The 26889-nt window shown below is 39.6% G+C and overlaps 1 protein-coding gene across 2 annotated transcripts in view; it reads right to left on the bottom strand.

Annotated features, from left to right (window-relative positions):
* Positions 1 to 26889, bottom strand: part of LOC309720369 (gamma-aminobutyric acid receptor subunit pi) — a 69732-nt gene that overhangs the window by 25808 nt on the left and 17035 nt on the right. The gene's annotated exons all lie outside the window — the stretch shown is intronic.

The following is a 26889-nucleotide window of genomic DNA, read 5'->3' as shown; positions in this document are numbered from 1 at the left end:
ATAACAAGTCGGCTACCTTTGGTAGCTGATGTTAAGTGAAGGACAGAATCTGAGGTAATATGGTATATTTTATGTGAATGAATGAAAAATGCAATAAGTGGTAGCTTTAGGTTAATTGTGTTTTCCCTGTTGTATATACTGTGAACCACTAAAATGGTAAAAAAAAAAAAAAAATCAGTCTATGTACAAGTAATTCCAGTGAGGCAAAAGCTCAGACTCAGACTGCTCGAAACCACTCAATTTCTATCTGTTATTTCTCCTCTTGGCTGTCTTTGACATTATTGAGGGCTGATAGCCCTAATGTGGTTATCTCAGACACACAGCTCTGGCTGTGAGAGCGGAAGATCTTCTGTTTGCAAGGGGCAACCAATCAGGAGAATATTAACTTAAGGAAGGGTGAAAGAGGCTAAAATAGCTTGTTTCAGACAGAAGCTGAATTAAAGTGCTTCCTCAAGACCTAGTATAAGATAAATAAGGGTTACTTTGAACTGCAAATCATCCAAATCTTGACTTTGAGTTATTCAATGCAAGAATTATTAAAATATTAAAATATTAAGAAATATTTTTAGCAGGACCGTATCTATGTACAAATACAATAGCATGTGGTGGCAACCATGTGGCCACCACATGGTAGCCAAGCAGAATCAAGCCTGCTTCCATAGACAAAAGCCGGCTATGGCGACAAGATGGCAGTAATTTAAAGGAAGGCTCAAACAGGCAATGCAAGAAGATTATGGGACAGAATGCTAATTGATGTGTACAAGGAGAGATTGCTTCACTTGGGTTTAAATAGACATTTATTTTTAGATTTCACTGGAACGATCAGTGCTTGACTTGCTTGACCTCAAAGAATTCCACTACACAAATTGCAAATAAATATAAAAATAAAAGTCAGGGTGTAATCATATGTACGGAAGAGGATTAGGGCCACTGGGGAAAAAACGTGCGCACGTCTTTTTTTTCTTCTTCTTCTTTTCCAGAATTCTGAGAAAAATGTCAGAATTCTGAGAAAATATAATTCTGATGAAATTAATCTCAGAAATCTAAGAAAAAATTATTCTGATGAAAAAAATCAGAATTCTGAAATTAAAGTCAGAATTCTGACTTTTTTCTCAAAATTCTGAGATTAAAGTCAGAATTCTGAGAAAAAATAATTCTGTTGAAAAAGTCAGAATTCTGACTTTTTTCTCAGAATTCTGGAAAAGAAGAAAAAAAAAAGACGTGCCCACGTTTTTTTTTCAGTGGCCCTAATCCTCCTTCGTACATATGTCTAATCCATTCATTGTTTGTAGGAATAATTTAATCTGGACCAATGTCGTAGACCAACAGCACAGCTCATCACTGTCTCACAAAGATAGAGTAACTTACTATTTTGTGACAGTGTGTCCTGTCTCTGTGTCCAGATCCTTATCTAAAGAAACTGTTTGTCATCACCCTTTTCCCCTTTGAGAGAATAGTTTGTTTTTGTTTTTGTTTTTTTACTAGAGTCCACCTTATGGCTTAAGAGCAAGATGGTTTGCTACAACTGTTATATAGCCAAGAAAAAGTCTTCCCCAGAAAACTTAGAACTTGCTTCACCTGACTGTGTCAAATCAGCTTAGACAGCGAGGTAACTCGCTCCCAGCACACTGTTGCTATGCTGCATAATGTCTCACTCTTGTGACGTGTACCCTGTTGTTTCAGCTTAACCCTCCTCTCGTGTTAGGGTCGGCACCGACCCATTTTAAATTTCAAATGCATAAAAAAATCACATACATTTGTTTATTGTTTCAAGGCTTTTTGACTTTGTCAGGAACCTCTATTTCTACAAAATAAAACCAAAAAAAATATTTTCACAAAATTATAAAATGCCCTAGTTGAAATTATGACCTTTGTGTTGTTAGGGTCGGCTTCGACCCAGGTATAATATTATGAGTATAAAGCAATAATTAAAGCCAAAACTGAAATCATAAGTGCACTGTCAGCTAAAACACTTACAGCAAGCACCTCTCCTAATCATATGAGCTTTAGGGTATTCTTATTTTGCATGTTTTTTGCATTATACCTGCACAAAAACAGAACAAAATAAACACGGGCATGTGAGGTGAATTCACTATTTGAGTGGCCATTTGACTTCCAGAGTGCACATTTACAATTTGCAGCATACAAAAAATGAGAAGAAGATTCACAGTGAGCTAAGTTCTGGATCATATTTTTGGTGAAAATGAAGGAGAGGACACAGAGCAGCATAGCGATTCAGATGGGCAGGTTTCTAAGGAGGAAGACAATGTGGACTATCATCCAGAAGACACAGACACATCTGATCAGAGGTAGAGGTCGCTGGTGCTGAAGCTACTCCTGCTGAAAGATTCAAGTCCAAAAATGGTAAGATCTTTTGGAGCTCAGTACCTCATGATGTACATGGCAGGGCAGCTGCTGCAAATGTCATCAAAATGACCCCTGGAATCACAAGGTTTGCTCTGACCAAAGTCAGTGACATCAAGAGATGTTTTGAGATATTTATGCCATTGTCACTAGAAAGAATCATCATTACTATGATAAACCTTGAAGGAAAAAAAAGTCCATGGCGACATGATGAGGAATACCTGGATGCTTTCATTGTTCTTGCTGGAGTGTACAGATGCTGCAATGAGGCCACTGATCGTCTATGGGATGCATCGACAGGCAGAAACATTTTCTGGGCAACGATGTCACTTCACACATTTGATATCATTTTGATTCAAGAGTCCTCAGATTTGACAACAGAGAGACCAGACCGAGGTCTGACAAGCTTGCTCCCATCAGGGATGTCTGGGAGAGATGGGTGCAGCTTCTTCCACTGATGTTCATCCCAGGGCCAGAGGTGACAGTGGATGAACGTCTTGTCCACTTTTTGAGGAAAATGCCCCTACCGGCAATATATACCCAGTAAGCCAGGGAAAAACGGCAGAAAAATCTGGGAAGCCTGTGATGCAAAAACCAACTATGCCTGGAATGTACAGATTTTCACAGTCAAAGCTGCGAGTGGCACCCCTGAGAAGAAACAATGAAAATGTGTGGTCCTCCATATGACCACTGGACTGCAGGATCACAATATCAGCTGTGATATTTTATTTTATTTTTTACCAGATATGACCTCGGACAAGAACTTCACAAAGGAAACTGAGGTGAAGCTGTATCATTGGGAAGTGATAAAAAGCCCACAATTACCCACGGCTATAACCAAAACAAAGGAGGAGAGGACTTTTTCTTTTTTTCAGTTTATATTAAAGGTCTACTGCTGAAAAAAACACTTTTTTTGTCTTTTCTTGATGTAAATGTCTATGGGTCGGAATTGACCCGTAACACCATAGATGTCATTTTAGTTATTAATCTTAAAATGAAAAAAATCAATAAAACAGATTTATTTAAGAGATGTGTCCTATACCCCTCAGTAATACTCAGGTAACACAGAAACCTTTTATTTATTAATATGATTCTCTTGAGGTTAATTTTACAATTTTTTTTAATTGAAATCGAGGGGTATAGTGACAAAAAAAGACCCAGATGCCCACACCAAAAGTATTAAAACCAACATTTTCATGGATAAGGAAGCCTAACAAGGTAACCAAGAGATGAGAAACAAATTGGATGATAACTTATTGTTTTTAGTATATTTTATAGCTGATTTAATTCACGGGTCAAAACCGACCCGCTAACATAAGAGATGATAACAGAAAGCTAACACGAGAGGAAGGTTAAAACATCCTTGCATGAGAAAGCCACGTCACTGACAGTAGAGACAGCACTCTGCCTTTGGCATGCAGCATTATCAGTCTGTATCACCCAGTGTGTCCCTCGTTATCTTTACAAATGGCTTTTCATCTACTCAAGTGTGTCTGTGTGTGTTTGTTAAAGAAAATCTTTTAAAATTGTATTGTTTAAAAAATGCACCAAACACAAAAAATATAAGACTTCTAGTCCTTTATATTATATATTATACTGAGTCCCATAGCACTGCACTTACTGATAGTGACAGAGCTATCCAGCTTTGATGTTCGTCAGGGTTTTACAGTCTAAGAATGAAACGCAGCTTCTTTGACCAGAACGTGTGCTAAGAGCTCTCAGCTCCTTTCACTCCATCCATCTCTATAAATCCCCAGACTCTAACTTTTGGCTGTCTAAAACCTTCATCTGCAGGCGGGGATGAGACCTGAGGTCTCCAGCCTGCCAAACAGTCGCTATCCACTGAGCCCTGACAGTGGAAAAAAAACAAAGGTAGATCTTTAGAATGCTTCAGGAATGACCAAGGCCAGTAATGGTTACAAATAATCTTTGTGTTTTTATGTACAAGGCAGCATTATCATATAAACAGGAGCCTGTGTGTTGCAGTACCAACCACACACACAGATGCATGTGTGCGCACACCAACAAACAAGCAAACATCGCTCATCATTATGTACTGTAGGGTTTCTCTCTCCCAAGATGAAAGCACAGTGTGTGGAATGCACATTTTCCCAGAACGCATGCTGACAGACCAAACACACCTGCCGACCGGGCTGTCTATCAAGAATAACAGGATGACATGTTGAATACCCAGAACTAAGAAGAGGAGGGTCTGCCATACTAAGTAGTAATTTTAAGCTTTGCTTTAATATATATGTATATACAGCGATATAAATTTAAAACAACATATTTTGCATATAAGTGTTGTGCATCCATTAGCCCATCTTTGGTGATCTGGCAAAGTAAAAAAAAAAGTAGAGCTGCTACATTAGCCCAGAAGCACCAACACTTAATATGTCACGGTGAACGTACCAGCAGAGCTTCTTCCATCAAGCTAAACACTTTCAGGTTTTATTTGAGGTGGCTGCACGTGTGGATCTGTTTTTCTGTCTATAGCCATTTTCTATGGTGGCCCTTTTGGCCATTTTGGAAAAAAAAACACACACACAAGTTGTTGTTTTTTTGGGCGGTTACATTTGTTTTGTTGGTTGAGTTTTAGGAGCCACATGTGTATCGCAGCTCTTCCCACTTTTCAGGACATTAACTGGTAGAGGTGCATGTAAGAGGGTAAATATCTAAGGCAGTGTGAGCTTAAACTTGCTACTGCTCCACTTCAAAGGCCAGGTGATGTCCAGTTGAGCTGAGCTGCATCACTGTAAAAATAGCAATATTCAGTTGCTATCAGTAAAAGTGTAGCTAGCAAGTGGCCTGTATCCTGCCTTCACTTAGGCACCTCCATTGCTTGGACATCCAATGTAACCTTTTTCTGGCTATGTCCTACATTAGAAGAAAGTAAGTGGCTTACAATGTCCTGGCGTAATCATCTCTGTATTGTCCAGGGTATGCGGGGGTAAGCACCACACACCTCATGGTTTCTAATATGCACAGATTCAAAGTAATTTTCTTGTGCTATCTGGCCCTATCAACATCATGATAAACTGAATCCCGACTAGTCGAAATGTGCTATTTCAAAGTTGATACAAACTCCTTCATAAAAAGGTATTAAATTACTCAGCATAGTGAATAAATGTTAGAGCAAGAAAAGAATGGAGAATTTCAAAGAACACTGTTCGACGGAGAAGTGCTTTATGGAAAAGTAATGGACACTGACAGTGGTATCTAAAAGCAGGTTACCGCTTCAGCTGCTCACTCAGGGATGTCAACATGAGTATCAATACTGCATGTGAGCAGCTGATTTCTGAGGGCTTTATCTGTCATGACACACCTAGCGACGACATTATCAGCACCGACACATGACACTATGAATCTAAACAACACCTTCTAATGTGCTAATTGGCCAGTCACAAATGATCATGTCTTGCCTCTGTGAAGTTGGTGGAAAGGAAAGCGAGAGGAGGAAGCAATGTTCAGTCCGTCCTTGTTTGTCATGATCAAAATCTGCTGCTGTTCTCAGTAATGAGAGCAGCTTTGGTTTGCTTATTCTCTCAGTCGTATTTCTTTATTCCCCTCCTCATCTCTCTGCCTATCTCCCTCTCACAGCATTAACAAATCTGACTGAGTCACACCATGAAGAACACAATTAACCTACATATTGCAACCACAATATGACCTTCTAATGTTTCAAAAAAAAAAAAAAAAAATCAAGTTCCAAACAGAAAATTGCTTTCAAAATGTGTCGCCTCCTTAAACTAACTGCTGGTCAGATATCAAGTGAAAGTAACGACAAAGTGAGCATGACATTTTCATGGCATTTCTGTGGGAAAAAGCAAAAACTGGAAACTGTGCTTATATAGTATTAAAAGGGTTTTTATGATTATTCAGTGATATTATTGTGACATTATTATTCAGTGAAAAACCATTTGAGAAATTACTACAATACTGCCAATAGGAGTGGCAAAATCTACAGTTTGGTACATCCTGACAAAGAAAAAAGAAAGCACTGGTGAACTGAACAATGCACAAAGACCTGGACGTCCACGGAAGACAACAGTGTTGGATTAATCACAGAATCGTTTTCATGGTGAAGAGAAACCCCTTCACAACATGTAACCAAGTAAACAACCCTCTCCAGTAGGATGGGCATATCGATATCCAAGTCTACAAGAAGACATAATGACAGTAAATATAGAGTGTTGACTGCAAGGTCCAAGCCACCCATAAGCCTCAAGAACAGAAAGGCTAGATTGGACTTCACTAAAAAACATCAAAAACAAGCCTGCAAAGCTCTTGAACAACATTCTTTGGACAGACGAAACCAAGCTCAACCTCTAGCCGAATGATGCGACACAGGACAGCATGTCTTTATCCTGTCTTCCTTCTCTCACCCCAACCGGTCGCAGCAGATGGCCGCCCCTCCCTGAGCCTGGTTCTGCCGGAGGTTTCTTCCTGTTAAAAGGGAGTTTTTCCTTCCCACTGTCGCCAAAGTGCTTGCTCATAGGGGGTCATATGATTGTTGGGTTTTTCTCTGTATCTATGAAGCGCCTTGAGGCGACTTTTGTTGTGATTTGGCGCTATATAAATAAAATTGAATTGAATTGAATTGAATAGAAGGAGCCGAATGAATTCTGAGGTGTTCAGAGACATACTGGTGGTGTTTCAAAATACAGATGCACAATGGCCCAAAACATACAGCCAAAGCAACCCAGGAGTTTACTAAAGCAAAGAAGTGGAATATCTTTGAACGGCCAAGCCAGACACCTGATCTTAACCCAATTGAGCATTTCAGCTGCCGAAGACTAAACTTTGGACAGAAGCAGCAAAGGCCTGGCAGAGCATTAAAAAGGAGGAAACCCAGCATCTGGTGATATCCATGAGTTCAAAACAGGCTGTCATTAGCAGCAAAAGGGTTTTCAACCAAGTATTAGAAATGAACATTTTAATTTCCGTTATTTAATTTATCCACTTACTTTTGAGCCCCTTAAATGAAGACATTGTGTTTAAAAATGCTTTAGTTCCTTAGTTTTATGCAATTATTTTGTTCAACCCCCTGAATTAAGCTGAAAGTCTGCACTTCATCTGCATGTGAGTTGTGTCATTTAAAATTAATTGTGGTAATGTAGAGAACAAAATTAGAAAAAAGCTGTCGCTGTCCCAATGTTTATGGACCTAACTGTATCTTTATGACTTAAGCAAGTCAGTGCATCACCAGAGGCCAGCGAGTTTCTTCTGGGCAGAGACCTCCGATTGTTGTGCTTTATGTCTGCTGGAGTCACAATTCCAGTTTCAGTGTTATAGCTCCTAATGCTCCTACTACCACTGAGTCCACTTTGGACTTTACCTTCCACATCTGCTCCAGTCCCTAATACTTCTCTATTATCTCATGCACCTTCTTCCTGATGTTACTATCCACTGAGATTGTATAGATTGCATAGATTACATCTATCACAACTACTGTCTTCTGCTCTTTGCAACCACTATGTCTGGTTGGTTGGCCAGCAGCTCCTTATCTGTCTGGAACTCAGACCTAACCTTTAGCCCTGTTGTTCTCAACCACCTTTGGGGGCGTCTTCTATCAGAACTTGGGGACATGTTGTTCATATGGGGCACAAATTAGTGTTCATGCTCCCAGCTTGCATGTTACATCCAGCTACAATGTGTCTCCGGTCCTGTTAGCTGTGGTAGATTTCTGCCTTTATGGATCCGGTGCTTATAGGGCCTGTTTTTGCACTGTTATGTTCAGAGCCTCTTTACTGTCCTTTAAAACGGTCTTTCCTACCAGTAGGATTGCTTGGTGTCAGCCAATTCCTCTATTTGTCAATGATACATCCCATGCCGGCTTGGTTGTCCATAATAGTGTCTCCTGCTCCTCATCACTCATCTATCTTCATCGCCTGAGGCATTCTTGGAGCAGCTTATCTCAGAGGGCCTCTTCCTGATGTATTCACGGATGCTTCATGTTTCATCGTGGATTGTGGCACTGACAATCCTCACCCTCCCTGTATCTGTAGCTCATAGACCCTCAGTTCTTAGTTTTGAAAGTTCCTTGAAGGACATTCAATGCTCTTCTTTGAATGTTGGCTTCCTTTTGATCTGCTCTCTGTCAAGATGATCCCACACTACCTCAACAATGTTGAGGCCCGGGCTCTGGGGAGGCCAATCCATGACTGATAGTGTGTGTGTGTGTGTGTGTTTTTCTGTCCAGGTACGCTTTTACTGCGCTGTCAGTGTGTTTCAGAATATCGTCACCTGCCTCCAACCACATATTGTCCAGATGGTATTGTATCGTGGTTAAAAATGTGACACTACTTCTATGCGTTCATAATTCCATCAATTTTTACAAGATAACCAACACCAGTGGCTAAAATGTTACCCTAAATCATGACAGAGCCACTACTGTATCTTACAGATTGCTGCAGCTTGGCATTGGCAATTCATTTCAGGGAACGCCCACCCCGCCTACCTATCCACTTGCAGTCGTTACAGTAAACGTTGGACTTGCTTAGTGTTAATACTATACCACCCAAAATGTCCTCAAGATAGCTGGTTAATTCATTTTTAGTAGGTTCCTGATTTGTTCCTGTTGCCACCACCATGACATATTTTCTTATTAATGTGTGCCAGTGGTATGGATTCAGTAATGCATGGATAGCAGGGTGGTTTGGAATGAGGGCCTCTTCCACCCTGTGGGTGATTTCATCTTTTCAGATCCTGTTTCATGAGTGAGCCTCCCCACAGTTCTCCCCACCTATCCTCTTTCTCTTCTTCCCCATCTCTGCGGCACACAAGGCATCAGTCCAGGCAGTACTTGCACATTTCACAACAGATTAATTCAGTTGAACATAACCCCTGCAGAGAGCTGAGTAACATACACTGTGGACCCCCCTCTCATTCTTTTTTTTCCCATCCTCCCACCCACTCCGCAGTATGCTCAACTCAAAAACACGCGTCTCACTCTTATTTCATTGATTCATGCCCTTCCTTGTTCCCCAGACTCCCTCAGTTGGCATCGTCTCTGCTGCCGAAATCCCTAAGGCCATCGGTGTGCCACATCGCTCAGGCCTCACAAAGAAGAACAACATGTGTGTTCTGTACTTGCAGAGGGAGCAATTGGATTCTTCATTCCTCATTTATCTACAAATCGGCTGCGCTAAGTGGGATTTGACGAGGCGAGGATGCAGCTCCATTGAAATGATTTCTTTAATACATTTTCATGGGACGACTTTATCCATTTGTCATTCAGTACCACAGACTCAATGTCATGTTACTACGTAGTTTCTTTTCTCGTACTATTAATCAAGCCAATACTACAAAGCATTTCATCACACTTGGTGATTAAAAGCTTGAAAAAACATGGCAGAATGTCGCCACTGATGGATTGCTTCAAATCTTTCGGCACATAGAAAAAGCAGGTCCTCAGCTGACCTTCAGGGTCAGAGAATTAAACATATTCATATTCAAATGACAGCTAATGGCATTTGCGCCTTAATTCATAGCACCAGACTAAATCGGAAAACCATAAAAACTGGTTCAAATTCTCTACATAAAGAGTTGACAGTAGGCTCTGAGTGAAAAGAGGCATCCATTGTCTTCTGACATGCTGCTGGGGGAAACAGGTAAAACATGTGGCATTATCCGAATCCTCAAGGTGTGCTCGCAATGTTAGACTCACGCTGGATGCTACGCCTGTCGAGCTGCATTAAGTGTCTTTTCTTCTTTTGCAGAGAATATTCATTTTTTTGCACTGTGAAATGGGATTTGAGGAAAGTAGCTGCTGCTTTCATATACAGAGATTATTCCCTCGCTCATCAGGGACTTTCTGGGCCTCCTCAGACCCTTCAGCCACTACAGACTTGGAGATGCAAAGGCAGGCAATGAGGCACGAAGAAGAAAAAAAAGCCCTCCTGAGTTCATGTCGCAGCCTTGTGTGGATAAAAGCAGCTGTTTCTGTCTTTCATGCTATCCTAGGCAGCTCCCTAAGCCTCTCCACATGGGAGCATAGAAGAACTCCCTGGTGCCGAATGCAGAACACTTACTGTCTTCATAAGCCTACTGAAGTCATATGAATCTCAGAAAAAAATGTGACATCAGAAACACGTGACTTTATTTAAGTGCATGACTTATGTATGTATACTCTTTTTACTGCCTTAAATAGTTTTGTAGCCTCAAACCTTAAAAACAGGAAACCTATGAAACAATCTAGTTTACAAGTTTCGTATTAACTACTGGAAGAAAAAACAACATTTCTATGATACATTTGGTCAGTTTTTTGGCTTTATATTCTTCACAGCTCTGCTATCTGCTCATCATCATGTCATCATGTGACCTTATCCCACAGCCTGTCCTGGAAGACGCCCTAGTATATCCTTGTGTTTTCTTCTTCCCAGTGTGATTATGGTCCCGTTAGTCTTGTCCTAGCTCTGCCCATGTTGTACACCATAATCAGCCCACTGAGCTGCTCAGCTTACCCGCTCAGCTTACCCACTCATCTGCGAGGGGTATATGTGCCCAGATCCTCCATCTACTCTCTGCCAGATTTTAGCTTAAACCACAGTGGTAACAAACTCAAGGCATATATTGCTTCTATTGATTTTCCAGTCCTAGTGTTAGTTATTTCTAACCTCTCTCTCATGCTCCAGGATCCTCACCTGCCTCTGTGGTGTTTCCATGCCCACCTGCAAACCACTTTAAGCTTCCACAGCCTGAAGTGGGTTTTTTTTTTTTTACCTCACTCCTCACCCACACCAACTCCAGCCTCTATAACCCTCCTTATTTCTGTTACTACTGGATTCTCCAACTTTGCCTTCAGCCTCTCCCCTAATCATGAATTGCAATGACTAAAGACCAGGGTGTGCCAGAACGATACAAAACTGTCTTCCAGCATTAATTAAATCTGATTGCTATTGAAAAAATAATCAAGCAAGTTAATTTTTCTTGGTATTGCTTCCAGGTGCTGTCATCCCACATTCCCAATTTTACCCTTGAAGTATCCTTTTATTTTTCTTTTGATTCTGCATGCGGAATCAATATAGTTGTGGTACTTCAGCAACTAGCTAGCTGGATTTTCTGGTCGAAAAAAAATGTTACTGTGCAATAACTCACATAGATGGAAAAAGAGAAGGGAGAGAAATAGTTTTCCAAAACTATTCCAAAACAGTCTAGTTAGAATGATTACTTTGCATCTTTGTTGTTAAGTTTACAGTAATGCATGGTGCTGCACTGGTGCAGAGCATGGTTTCCAGGCTCACTGTTAAGTTAGATTATGAATCACAGACATCTAGAGCTCTAAGTAATTTTTTTGCAGCCCTTTGCTGCACTGCTACGTTCCACCACCTACAAAATCCCATTTTAACCCCTCTTAACAATCCTTTCTTTGTGTCTAGCATTTGGATCCAACGTGTAGCACATTTTTAATTCCAAAAGATAATTCCTTTGCTCATTCAATTATATTAATCAGGTTTTTGAAAACCTGGGGTGCTGTATAAGTTGTCAAAAAAAGACAACAAAAAACAATGTAATGACTTGTAAATCACTTTATCACTCTGTTTCATTGAACAATTTAAGAACTACATCAAAATATAAAAGAAATTCAATTTATTTGTTTATTTTATATTTTAACGTGTTAATTTGAATAATTTGGTGACTGCATTATCTTTGGTACATAATATAATTTAAATAAGATCATCAAAAAATGACTAATTCCATCTGTTGTCATTTATGCTTTGCAGCATCTGCCTGTTCTGGGACGTCAACACACATATGTGAAAGCATAAGGCACAGAGCAGAGAGACCTCAGGCAGAACAAAGCCGGCATTAGTGAAAACAGATTTAGCAGTAATTACCTCAAAAATAAAAGGAAAAAGAGGAGTCTGGGTGCAGGTGGGTTGGAAAGCAGCTTGCAGATGTGCAGCTGTGGGCTGGGTAAATTGCAGCACCCTATATAAGATTTGTCAAATGATGCTGATATAGTCTGGCACAGTGATCAGCTGAGCTGTTATGAAAACTTAAATTAAGAGGATGTAGAAAAACTGTTCTGTGTTCTAACCAGTCAATATTTCAAATTTTACCTGAAGAAATTTGCTTCACACTGCAGCCTGAAAATCTGACAGCTATCTCTCATAGACTGTGGATTCTCGAACACCACAAAAAAAATTGCAACTGGAGAAAAAGCTAAATATTTAGCTAATTATTTTATTATTTATTATTTTTATTATTTATTAATTATTATATTAGCTAAATATTTTTGAATATTTCTGCTTTCAATGTAACAAACTCATTCCTGTACTAAACATGCAAGCGTATAATCCAATTTGTCATTAATCACTAATTGGCACATCATAAAACCAAGAGATGATAAGGTAGACCCTGAACTATTAAACAGCTAAAATTCTGAAGCAAAGATGCTTTCAAAACTGCAGCTAAAGGTCTCCTCAATTCCTATATTCATGAGAGTGCTGTTAAAAGAAATACTGATGCAACACAGTGGCAAACATAGTCCTGTCCTAACGTCAGGATTTAATATATATATATATATATATATATATATATATATAAAGAAGCTCTTATTTTCAACAATAGACATGTCATGTCAGACTTTTCCATATCACCTTTGAATGCCCTCTGACATATTTAAATTCAGAATTTAATTGCTTACAGCACCACCACTGTCAAAAATGATCCAGTATTTAATCAGTGGATTTTTTTTCCTACTTCTAACGTACAAGCTGTGGCCTAGAAGGAATGTATCACCCATATTTTATTACCGATAGCAAAGTTTTTCCCTAAAGGGGTAATTACCTGCATGGCTATTTAAATAGTAAACTAAAAAATTTGAATGAAGTGCACTTCAGTCTTCATTTGAATTTTTTGAGTAATTAAACAGCCTGATGTGACTCAAATCTACCAAGCTTTAGGGAACGCTGATGCTTTGCTGTTAGTCTCATGTTCATAAGTCCAACCTGAACATTTTCTGCATAGCGAAATAACCAGTTTTGGTCAAGTTACTTGAAAATAGTAATTAGTTACTAGAGTGACTCTCCACCATTTGGTTTTAGAATTGAAGAAGCTTCTCAGATGAGTGATAAAATTTCTTCAAGAAACTTAAAGAAGTCCTGATGCTTTCTTTCCAAGCTCCTTAGACTACCATGACTTGGATGATTAAGAACCTACACAGACAACTTCAGAGGTCCTGTGTTCATGTTCTGATTGGTCAGAACCATACTAGCAACATAGTGACTCACCAGAAGTGCTTTGTCTGCTCAATGAAACTGTGGGATTGACACCATTTTCTTTCCCTCTTGGATTGTCACTGTGTTAGAATACAAGAATATAAATTTCTGGATTTCTAACCAAGAGACAGCACAACAGACTGAAACCAAGCTGAGCTTCCTGTTTTTCACAACTTGGTTAATGAACTAGTTGTTCTAAAGCACTTTTCAAAGAACTTTATACTAAAAGCCTTTTTCACCCATTCACACAAGCACATTTGTGTATATCTAAGTGCTTTCTATCTTACACTGTATCAAGAGCAACTCAGGGTTCACCATCTTGCTCAATACAGACCAAGAACCTTCCAGTTAGTTGACAACCTGCTCTACCTTCTGAATGACAGGTGCCTTGCTTGACGTATGCAAGGAAAAAGAGCAAGGGAAATACTTTCCAGTTCTGCACAACAGCTTAGCAAATATTTATGTATGTGAACATAGTTTTGATAGGTTTACTATGAAAGAAAGTAAACCTGGAACATCTTTACCTGTGCTTTTATTATCCCTTCATAGTAGGCAGGAAGAAGCCATTGTGCAGCATATGCACACAGAGGATTAGTGTTTACTTGGTATGCTTATGACTTGAGGATGAGTCAAATGATTGCAGGTTCGAAATTAAATATGATGCATCAAGTCTTTCTGATTTCTGTATTTACCGATTTGGAAGAGCATTCTGTGAACATACTGTTTGAAATGTCAACTAGATGGGAGAAGGCACTTTAAAGTCTGTTTTGAACTTACATTAGAAAACCAAATATGCAGTCTTGTCTTTTTGATTTCATCTATTAACCATCTGTTGAAGGGAAGAGTTTCATATGCTTCTACATATTTTTTAGCTTCCCTACTGAGAAAAAGATTAATAGGTTTCTCTAAGAAATCAGCAGGTAACAACATCAAGAAACATAAAGTATGTGCAAATAGAGTACTTTTTGCATCACAATGTACTGTTATAAGTTTTAAAAGCCAGCTGAACTAACTTTGAATTGAACTAAATGCAATTTCATAAAGGTGTTTTTAAAACTACTAGCCATGAAGACAAATGACATTCTTCCAAAAGGCTGAACTGCGAGCAGAATGTGAAATGTAATGATGTGAAATCTTTGCTGCTGCTAAGAGGCTAAATTAAATTGGATCAAATGGACTGAAATGTGTTGCTGACAGAAATTTTAGGCACCATCCTGCCAAGACTGCATTCAGCGAGTTGGATTTTCATTATGGGAACTAATCACAGATACATTTTCTCCCTCCATGGGTAGTCTTTATGTCACGGTTCTGGGTCCGTTGGACCCAGTAGTTTGAGTTTTATGTTTTGGTTTTAGTTTGCATCAGGGATTGTTTTCTTGTTCTCTTGTAGTGTTGATGATGATGATGATGTTTATTATTTGAGTTTCATGTTTCTGTGGTGTTTAGGATTTGTTCTTCGGTTGTGTCTGCTTAGTATTTGTCTAGCTCCATGTGCCATTTTCTGTCTGTCTCTCTATGTCGAGTCTGTGTCTTAGTGTGACGGTTTCTTGTTCCTGTTTTATTGTGATGGTCTGCGTCTCATGTGAGTGTGTTCAGTTTTACCTTTGTCTCGTCTTGTTGATTATTCCCAGCTGTGTCCACCACCTGTGTGTAATTCCCCTGTGATTCTCTGTGTATTTAAGTCATGTCTGCCGTCATTGTAGTTGCTGGTCCGTCTGTGTATCTACCATGTCGCACCCGTGTGTTCTCCCTGCTGTCCATCATCATCATCATCATCATCCTCATCATCCTCCTCATCATCCTCCTCTGCTCATTCTCATTCAGGTTTGTGCTTTGTAGTTTTAGTTGTTTCCCAGTATAGTTTAGTTCTCCGTGTTGCCGTTTGCCTCTCCTTTTGTGTCCAATAAATCACCTTTTACACCTTCACGACTGCCTGCGTGTGGATCCTCCTTTTCCTTTTCTACACGGCTCTTCTCACTCGCCGTGACACTTTAATTATTCTCTGAAAATTTTCTTGGACATTTCAGAGTTACGCCATTACTGAGTTTAAAAAAGAAAAAAGAAAAAAGGTGGGAAATTACACCATCCTGAAAAATCCTATCACCAGTATAATTAGTTGTGTTTTCTTTTTAACACCAGATGAAAGAGAGTAATAAGCATGCTAATGAATTCCTACCAAAAGTGTCAGCTTATATAAGTCAGGGGGAGTCATGCAAATTTATAAGATATTATTAGTGGTTTTGCAGTAAAACAGTAACATCACTGTACAGTTAACAATGCACAAACTAGGGATAGAGAAGTCTAGTTCATATTTTTATCCAGTCTCATAGAAGGGCAAATAATTAATCTAATGTAAGAATGTATGTTCAGATCAATCAATCAATCATTCTCTAATAGGGGTTTCTGTTTGTGTGTAGGGCATCAAAACTATGAAAGAATAAACCACAAGTAAAAGTATATTTAGTATATTAAGTTTTTGATTGTATTTCAGAGCAAAACGTTACTCATATCAAGACAAAAAGAAAAATAATTGAAGCTCTATCACACATAGCTATTTAAATCTCCCCCATCACAATGGCTAACTCTCAAATTAAAAGCTGCTTAAAAGTCAAGCTGCGAACAGGGGTTGTGTAAGTATGGCAGGGGATGCTGGACAGGCTTTTTGCACCCAAGCATATGGTGAGGGCTCACCGGAAGTGTGGCAGAGGCCAAACTAGTTCATGCATTTATTACTTCCAGACTGGACTACTGCAATTCATTATTATCAGGATGTCCAAAAAACTTGCTGAAAAGCCTTCAGTTAATCCAAAATGCTGCAGCAAGAGTCCTGACAGGGACTAGAAAGAGAGAGCATATTTCTCCTGTTTTGGCTTCCCTTCATTGGCGTCCTGTTAAGTCCAGAATTGAATTCAAAATCCTGCTCCTCACATACAAGGTCTTAAATAATCAGGCCCCATCTTATCTTAATGACCTTGTACCATATCACCCTATTAGAGCACTTCGCTCTCGCTCTGCAGAACTACTTGTTGTTCCCAGAGTATTTAAAAGTAGAAAGAGAGGGAGAGCCTTCAGTTTTCAGGCCCCTCTTCTGTGGAACCAGCTTCCAGTTTGGATTCGGGAGACAGACGCTATCTCTACTTTCAAGATTAGGCTTAAAACTTTCCTTTTTGCTAAAGCATATAGTTAGGGCTGGACCAGGTGACCCTGAATTCTCCCTTAGTTATGCTGCAATAGATGTAGGCTGCCGGGGATTCTCCTTTCCAGTCACCTTTCTCACTCACTATGTTTTAATAGACCTCTCTCCATTGAATCATATCTGTTATTAATCTCTGTCTCTCTTCCACAGCATGTCTTTATCCTGTCTTCCTTCTCTCACCCCAACCGGTCGCAGCAGGTGGCCCCGCCCCTCCCTGAGCCTGGTTCTTCTGGAGGTTTCTTCCTGTTAAAAGGGAGTTTTTCCTTCCCACTGTTACCAAAGTGCTTGCTCATAGGGGGTCATGTGATTGTTGGGTTTTTCTCTGTATCTACTGTACAATATAAAGCACCTTGAGGTGACTTTTGTCGTGATTTGGCGCTATATAAATAAAATTGAATTGAACGTCTGTGAGAACATGCAGAACTTCGAAAGAATACAATAGAGGCTGGTGACATCAAATTCGAATGGACAATGTTCCACATCTCCATCCTTGAGGCAGCTGAACCAAGCTGTGGCTCCAAGGTGGTTGGTGCCTGTCATGGTGATGATTCCCAAAACACTGAGTGGACATCCGAGGTGAAGGGATCCATCGTGCTGAACAGTTATACTGGGCTTGGTTAGCCTGTAGGACTCCAGAGATGACCAGATACTGCCAGGCCAGGAGTGTTGCTCTGGTAGTTGCTGCAGCAAAAAAGTAGGGTGTAGGAGGAGTTTGGGGAGGCCATGGAGCAAAACTTTCAGTCAACCTCAGCGTCAGCAATGCTGCAGATTCTGTACTAACTTGCTGTGGTGAAAAGCATTTTGGACTGCTTTCTCAGGAGCATAAAACCAAAAAAGTAAAGTCCCTATCTATAGCTGACAGTTCCTGGGTGTTTTCTCACAGTCGTTAAAGACATATTGCCCTGTGTCATTATTTACTTAACAAAATCTAAGGCAGAATGCAAAAGCAGCACGTGAATCCCAACCGGTATCATGTAGACCCACTTTAATCAACAATAACTTTGAAGTAGATCAGAGTAATTATTTTCTGTATGATTATCAGTCTCTCACAGGAATTTTGGCCCACTCATTCATTCACTGATATTGGCTGGCATTTGTTATGCACAGCTCTTCTAGGGCCCCCAACATTTCAAGTGCACTGAAGTTTGAACTTCGTATGGGTCATTTTTCATTTTAAGTGGTTCTGTTGCAGATTTGCTGCTGTGCTTAGGATCACTGTCCTGCTGCATCACCCAGTTTTGTCCCAAGCTGTTGGAGAGATGGCCTCACATTAAAATACTTTGGGATACAAAGGAGTTGATCGTCGACTCAGCAAAGTGACCAGGCCCTGTTGCTGCAAAACAAGCCGAAATCATCACCCTTCCACCACCGTGTTTGACAATTGGTATTAGGTGTTTGTAATGCTATGCACTATATGGTTAGATGTGGTGCTATGCATTATGGCCAAACATCTCCACTGCAGTCTCATCTGTCCAAAGGAAATTGTTCCAGATGTCTTAGAGTTTGTGCAGATGCAACTGGCCAAACCTAAGTGGTGCTGCCATGTTCTTTTTAGAGAGAAGAGGCCATTCCAAACAAGCCATACTTGTTCAGTTTTTCTCACTGGTGTTCACATTTGCTGATGATCAGTTAATCAACTATATCTGACCATCAGGCGATCTCTTGCCTTCCTAATTCACATGGAGGCAGCAACACTGTGGTAAATACTGAGTGTACTCTGTGTCTGCATTTTAGCTTTCACAAAATATGCAACACTAGTTTAAAGGGTGGTTTTTAAAGTATTTATTACATTAATATTTACTCAATATTTATTTGATTTTTTTTAGTGTTGCTGGTGAATAATTGATTATTTTGTTATATTTTATGAGTAATGTGTTCTTCTGCCAGCTTGTAAAAACCCAGAAAAATATTTTGAAGCTCCTCGTCTTGAACCTTCTGAGCCCTCAAATGATTCAATTACACTGCTACTTCTCAATGTTATCCTAGGATCATCAGAAAGTAAGACCTATAAACCTATTTTGTATGAGACACCCACCAAAGCATTCAATTTTCAAAAGGCTTTTAAAAAGGAGGAGAAATTTTGTTGGTGAGGGAGATCCAAAGAAAACCTCTGTGATCTTCAGTTTCGAGCTGTTGTGCGATGGGATAAGCTATCAGCTAGAGTACTATCCCTCTCAAGGCAGGGAATATGCTTCTTTTATGCGATAGACTCTTGGAAAATGCAGTAACTTTTCAACTTTTAGAAACTTTAGATAATATGTTATTTTCCCTATAGACACATGCAATATTTTATCCCGTTAGAAGCAGTCATCACAAGATGGCCAAAAGGGAATGGTTATAGTCACCAACAATACTCAGGCATCTGCAGTGTTTCAAATATGTTCAGTTGGTACAAAGGAACCCAAAATATGCCAAAACAAATGAACCATCAAAAACCTGAGCCACTGATACAGGGCAGTTTGGATCCATGCTTTTGTGTTCTTTATGCTAAATTCTGATCATCCAGTGTTGCAGCAGAAATCAGACCAGGTAAAGTTTTTTTTCCAGTCTTCTCATGTCCAATTTTGGTGAACCTGTTCTAACTGTAGCCTTTCTATTAGCATGAAGCAGTCTGACCATTGTTCTCTGATCTGTGGCATCATTTTCACCCAGAAAGTTGCAGCTCACTGGATATTTTCTCACTTTTGAGCCATTGTCCATGAAGCCTGGAGAGGGTTATGCAGGAAAATCTAAGCAGATCAGCAGTTTCTGAAATACTCAGACCAGACTGTTTGGGACCAACAACCATACCATGTTCAAAGTCACTTAAATCATATCTCCCCCATTTTAATGCTAAGGTTGAACTTCAGCAGGTCACCTTGACCATGTCCACACACATAAATACACCGAGCTGCTGCCATGTACCTGGCTCATCAGATATTTAGCTTAATGAGTAGCTAAACAGATGTGCCTGGTGGCCATTGGCTATTCAGTGTATATCTATTTTGACATTTTAATGTTTTAAATTGTTGTGGTTGTGCGTTGCCACCAATTATGTCCACTAAACATTGTATAGGGGTCATTTGTGCAAAGAGATCGTTGCTTCTGGCAGGTATAAGTGATCTAACTAAATGTATGGAGTTTAATGATTTACAGTTAAAAGCCTCTCTGGCGATTTGGATTTTCTATATGCACGAGAGAACCACCACAGCAATTTTATTAAACTTCATCATACTGCATCTTTTAAATGAATCTGGAGCTTTACCAGGAGGATATATTAACTAAAATAAAACACAGAGCGTAGCATTAATATTCTGAGCAGAGTTGAAATCGCTCATCAAAACATTTTTGTTTCTTGGAGAAAGCACCAGTGGTAGAAACAACCAAAAGCACAAAGCAGCTTTTCATATCCTTAGTCATAGTAGAGGTGGTTTCATTAATTTTTGTACATCACTCCCCGATGTCTGCTACAGTGCAGGCAAGTACATATGTGCTGCTGAGGGGTTTAAACAGTATTCTTGAGCCTGAAGTGATAATTTTTTTTTTTTTTTAAAAAGCAAAAATTAGCAAAATGTATGAAAGGAAGTAGAAAACAGTACTGATGGTGTCTGCCGTTTCGCATATTAGCTCTGGAATAATGTTGGAACAATAAAGATCAGGTGTTGTTTTTAAAGCTGCCCTTTGTCACACGTAGCACAGGAAACTGTCCTGTTCTCATCCCTGGAAATACTCTGGTTTAGGCGAGAGGTATATAGCATGAAGAAGGTAGGATACGTGAATCATCCACAAAGTTACCTGCTCAGGTCTCACATGAGCCCAAACGGACATCAGCCCTTTGTACTAGGTAGGTTAAAGTCAGTTTAGTGTCAGGTGTGACTGAAACACCTGACATAGTTGCATTCTCATATGCAGCCACTCTGCTGATATCTGAGTTAAGGGTTGTAGTGAGTATATGAAAACAGCTTATGACAAAGCACTCTGAAAATGGAAATGGCACAGAGAGAATATCTTGTTTAAGATAGAGGACCTATAGTTAAACTTAGAGACTGGTTTAAAGTTCAGCTTTTCTGCAGAAAATGATAAATGACGGATTTCAAAGAACATCTTCTGCATGGCAAGACAATTACTAACAGCTGTTGTTATTAAAAAAAGAAAAGGAAAAGTGGATTTTGTGATATTTGTGGAACTCAATAGCCTCATTAGTTAACTCAGAGGAAGCTGAGTTTTTTTTTAATATTCCCTGTATATTCTCTGTTAGCACCTTCTTTGTTAATCTGTTTCTCCCCCTCTTTGTCTCCCTCTCACACACACACACACACACACACACACACACACACACACACACACACACACACACATATACATGCACACACACAAAAATAATAGTTGCCATGACTGTCCCTCCTCTCCACTTCCCTGCTGACCTGCACTAACGCTGTGCTTAACGATCCAGTCCTGAATATGCTTCAGTTTGTCTCAGGGTTTCAACTCCTCTCTCTCACTGTCACGCACACACACACACGCACACACACACACACACACACACACACACACACACTTACTTCTGAAAAGCTCTCTGGAGGGCACAATGGGGTTCATTTTATGAATTTTGTTGCTTAAATAGGGCCACTTTTGGAAACGGCAACATGCTGTCCTCTCACATGCTTTATAGATTTGTTAATTACTTAACACAGTGATTTTCTTGTCGAGGAAGTGCATGAGCTCCTTGCTTGGGCATGGTTATCTGTCACACACTGTGTACTACGCTCGAGTACAACTGAACCACCACGCCTGGGCTGGCCTGTCCAAGTAGACAAGCTTTTCCTAACTGTACGGTACGCTGAGATCGCACTAGTAAAAGCGAATGGCCCTTGGGGGTCAAATGTGCTCAGGCGTGGTACAGATTACCTAGTGTGAGTACACCCTTACTTACATAGTTGAAATAGAGCAAAGAATTCACATCAGTTAGCATATTTCAAAGCCATGCAATCTCACCATTTAACAAATGAGCCTATTATTTGAAAACCTGCCACCTTTTATTTGTGGACAAGAAATGTTTGCACTAATTGCAAACAGATTCTGCTTTTACCAATTCTTTGATTACAAAACAAGGAAACAGCTCAGGTTTAAGCATTCTGCTTGTAGTTTTAAGACACTTGGTATAAAAGCTAAGGTCTGCCCATATGTGTTTGTTGTCTTTCAGTCAAGCTCTAATCGGCCGTGGCATCAGCTCTGAAACATCAGTGGTGTTATATTTTGGTAACTCTTGACATCAATGAAGTGACATCAGTGAGCAGCCTCGAGCATCAACTTGTCAGAGGCAGCACAGCTACAGATCACTCTTCCCACTTGTTGAGGTCCAGTCCCTGGATCTGAGATAATCTCAAGTCCTACCTTTGCAATTCTCTTTTCTTCTAATCCACAACCTCAAAAGCTCCTCTTACAGTAGACATGATATAGTCCTTTCAATGGATGATACTTTGTTTCTCCAGTGAATGAAAAACAAAATATATGATACAATGTTCCTTTAAGCCAATTACTTCTTCACCACTGTATCTTTTTGTGGCGTCTTCCTTGAGACAGTCCAGTGCTGTAATTATCCAAGCATAGGGACACACTAATCTCTCAAGTAATAATCAATAAAGCTGACATAGAATGGATTTCTATACAGGAGTAAGTCATGTCTCTCCAGTTAAATCAAGAAAAGCATAGTGTAAGCCTTTAATCTGCTTGTAATAGGTTTCAGTAAAATTCTAGCCATCCTTTCTGTAACCATTGCACAGAAACCATTGGTGCCTATATGCAGTATTATGGTGCTACTTTAAATTATTAAGCCTCTATTGAAACAGATTAAATGAGAAATCAAGCCTGGCCGCTTTGATGCTGGAGCTCGTGTTTGCACATGTGGGTTGCTGAATGACTTGCAGAGGAATACATTTACGTCTGGTTACAAAATCAAAAATATAACCTTTAATCTAAAGCTGCTTCATCGAATAAAGGACTGGCTTTACCGTGGATTGCAGTCCTTATTAGACTAAACCCTTCCACATGAATAGCAACTGCTCAGTCATAGCTGACCTGACTATTCTATGCACGTCACGCTTCGCCCATTGTTATTTACAGTGGTTAACAATTTTATGTATTTTACTTATAAACAAAACAAGAAGTCAGAAATCTGTCTTAAAATCTGTTTAAAACTAAGAATTATAGTTTTTTCATTCATTATATAACGAAATGAACACTTGTTTTATACCATTGTGCTCATACTATTTTAAGCTCTCAGGTTTGCCTGAGAAGACAAAAATGAATCAACCTCAACCACTAAAACTATCACTGTAATTTGACATCTTAATCAAAACATCATGATTAGCTTTACAGTTTTTCCTAGGATGTTTTTTAAAACAGGTAATTTAAAAATTTGTTGATAACAACAAAAATTAGATTTCTGCATTTAAAAACTCGTTTCAGTTAAAGAGCTTGGCATTCTGTTGGGTAAACCACTTCAGAAGCTTAACTTAAAAAGATAATGTTTTGTTTCTTGTGCTTAACTTAACTTAAGCCCTCTAATAACTGCAATTTAAAAGAAAACAATTGTTTTCAACTGGGGTGGCTATGTTATACGTAGCATGCTGATCATCTTCTACATATGTATGTGCTGTCTGCAGCATTGCAACAGTTAACTAACAGTCAGTAAATTTGCCAAACAAAGCTACAGATGACTGTATTTATTTCTACTCAGCTGTGATCAGCTGTGATCTTCAGTCTCTCCTCTTCAATTCCTCCTTTTGTTCTTTTTACTTCAGGAGAAAAACGATGCTCCAGTGCTGCCGGGATTTTCACCAAGTGCCACACGGACATGAAAGGAGGCATGACTGACAGTAAAGCATTAATAAGCATGTCTCTTATGGCTCAGCTACATTGGTGGTGTACCACATCCTCAACAACAAGCAAAACACCAAATGTTCCAGACTCTAAACAGATCATTCCAACTGACGGTGTGACCTACATGACTCAAACTGCTTCAGCTTGTTACCTGTAATAAAGGTTTGCCGTCAGTTGTGGGTCTTAAGAGGTTTTGCTTTGTCTATTAAAGCGTGAGAGCTGAGCACTAAAAGGATTTGCTGATGGGACGCTGAGCTTCCATGTTGTCCATACTAGGAAAACATCAATCTAAAATTTGGACTGGATCTTGTTTAGATCCTGAAAGTTGGATCAGGTTTTTGCGACAACGAGACAATCAGTTGATTGGCATACCATCCCACCCATAAGCACCCATTGCTAGCAGATAAGCTGACATGCGAACATATTTGATTGTTTTAATAATAAATAATAATCAAGTAAATGTATATTATCTGATGTATTTATTTTGTACTTTTCTTAACAAAATTAATTTTATTCATCGTTAAATTACTCACACAACTTTGCCTCTGAAGCACAAGATGAATGCAGTTAAAAACAAAAAAAGAGGTTGGATTTGTCACTCGAGTAATGCAAAGGTCTGCCAAATGATCAAAAAGAAGAGATGGAACTGCAACAACCTAACAGACCCACAGCACTTTCCCTCTAAAAGCAAGAGCCACACTAACACACAAGAATCGTTCGTCATTTTGGTACTCTGAGCCGACTGGCCTACATATATGCCTTGCAAACACAATGCTGCAAAACACAAATCAAACGCCTGAAATTTCAGCCCATCGTTTCATTTTGGGATGCACATTGTTCCACTGAAACACCTCTGCAAACACAAACACAAGCCAAAGCAGGACAAAGCTGCTTGCTAAGCTCGTTCTCATTGTTTCGGATGGGTGTCAGTGATGGCTGACTCTTTTTATAGTGTGTTTCAACATCAAAGCTCTGCACTAGAGGTCAGGCTACAGCAGCTGCCTTCTTCTGGTATACTCAGTGTTAGCCAAGTTGAGACTGTACTTTGGTTCACATGTTTACATGTTCACAGTGGCCATGATACCACATTAATTTTACATGGTCACTGTCTTTGTTTAGCTATGTTAACGTAAAAAATAAATAAAACCTGATCTGAAAGCCACTCCTGACTCATATATACATGATCACAGATCCTCTTTTGGCACCCTATCATATACATTGAAGCTCCTCCTGACCTCCCCTGTACTTCTCCATCAACATTTTCAAAACAAAGATCACATCTGTAGCGCTCTTTCTCTGGCATGAAGCCATACTGCCGCTCAGTCATCGTCACCTCTGTTCCTTTCACCTACATGTCCATTGAAATCACCTCCAATTGCCACTCTTTCCCCCCTGGGGACACTTTCTACACTTCACCTAACTTCCTCCAAAATTCCTCTTTCTCTTCTAACTGACATCCAACCTGTTGGGCATACATACTGCCAGCATTTAACATCACCCCTTCGATTTCCAGCTTCAAACTCGTGATCCTGTCTGACACTCTCCACCTCCACAACACTGTTTATATACTCTTTCTGCAAGATCCCTCCTACTCCATTTCTCTTTTTATCTACACCATGGTAGAACAGCTTCGATCCACCTCGAGTGCTCCTGGCCTTGCTTCCTTTTCCACATCCCCTGCACACATTATTTCTACTTTCCTTTTTGCCATAATACCAGCCTCCTCTCTCCGTTTACCAGTTATATTACTACTATACTACATTAAAAATCACTACTCTCATTTCCACATCTGCTTTTCCTTTTCTCCCGCTGCCTCCTAACACGTCTTCACTCTTTCCTATTCTTTTTGTCTTAAGCCAACAGTAGCACAGTTTCCAGTTTCCAGTGGTGTCTCACCATCCCATTCACAACCCCCAGAGAGGAGAGTAGAGGGGGTCCACAGTCCAGCTGTTGAAATGCAGGATGAGCGAAGTGGATTCAAGAAACTCTTTCTTTGACATCGACTGTATCAATATCGAAGTGTATAGATGAATATAGGTTCCTCCTTTTCATGTAAACCGAACGGGCTTATTCTTATTCTGAGAGTCTCTCAAGACTTTTACTTGCAGATTCCAGCAGGCTACCATTAACTATAGAGATCATTCGGTCAAATTGTGAATCAATCAGCCTCATTGCTGTGAATGTGTAAATGTTGCAATGCCAACTGTGCATAACGCTGCATGATTAATGCGCAGATACTGCCAGAAAAAGTAATGATTATAAGAACCATTGATAAGCTCATTTCTGCGCATATCAGCCGGCACCCACCAAGGCTTAAAATGAAGCCACTGTGGAAATGCCATCTTAAAAGGCCAAACTTAAACTAAGAAACTAGTGATGTGTGATACCACTGATTTCTTTTCTCATCCAATACCAAGTACATTTCAGCTTTGAATCAGCAATACTGATCCGATACCGATACTTTGTAGAAAAACTTAATGTGTTTGGAAAATCATACTAAAAAGTAGTGTGCATCACCATAGTGTATGCTAATCTCACCCTAGCAGTACCTGTCCCTCTCCTCCTCAAGTCATCACCAAATTCTGTGTTATAATTGACTTTTGTTTGTTTTTCACAAGATTTGTGGCCTTGCAAACCATGTCTTGGCTGTTTGTGGAGCTGAAATAGCTCCACACATGACTCCACGAGTGAGCGAGCCATTTATACAGCCGTATTTTGTACCACTATGACAGGCAGAAGAATCCGATCTGCACACCACTAAACCGACATATTTACAACCTGGAAGAGTTATTTTAGTATCAGTTGGTAATTTCCCTCTTCATAAAAACAGGGTGGAGACTGACATGTAGCCAGCAGCTGTCTGCTAGGCCTCACTTCTGTTGAGTTATTGAACTGGACCTCTCAACCTGCGTTCTGATGATGTTGGATCATTTTGGTGAGTGAAATTCTACTATTGTTCTAGTGTGTTACTTGAAATGAATTAGCAGGTATCTGTGTGTGCATGTGCAGAGCTCATAGTACCTTATTAAAAAGAAGTTTGTTTGCTAGCATTAGCTTACACTAGCATTAGCGTATAACTTAGCACTTTGACTACTCTTACAAATACACAAATAAATAAACATAGTATGCTAACGATCCAAATCCAGTCAGTGATTTCAGCATAGTCAAGTCAATCTTTTATATACAGTCTATGACATAGGCTTGTCATTGGCTCTTTATGGTTAGATAGGTTATGTAGAAAGC

The sequence above is a fragment of the Aulonocara stuartgranti genome, assembly GCF_965226115.1.
Source record: "Aulonocara stuartgranti genome assembly, chromosome: 13".
In the NCBI taxonomy this organism is placed as follows: Eukaryota; Metazoa; Chordata; class Actinopteri; order Cichliformes; family Cichlidae; genus Aulonocara; species Aulonocara stuartgranti.
Note: the sequence above shows the minus strand (reverse complement) of the source record. Positions and strands in the feature narration are given on the sequence as shown.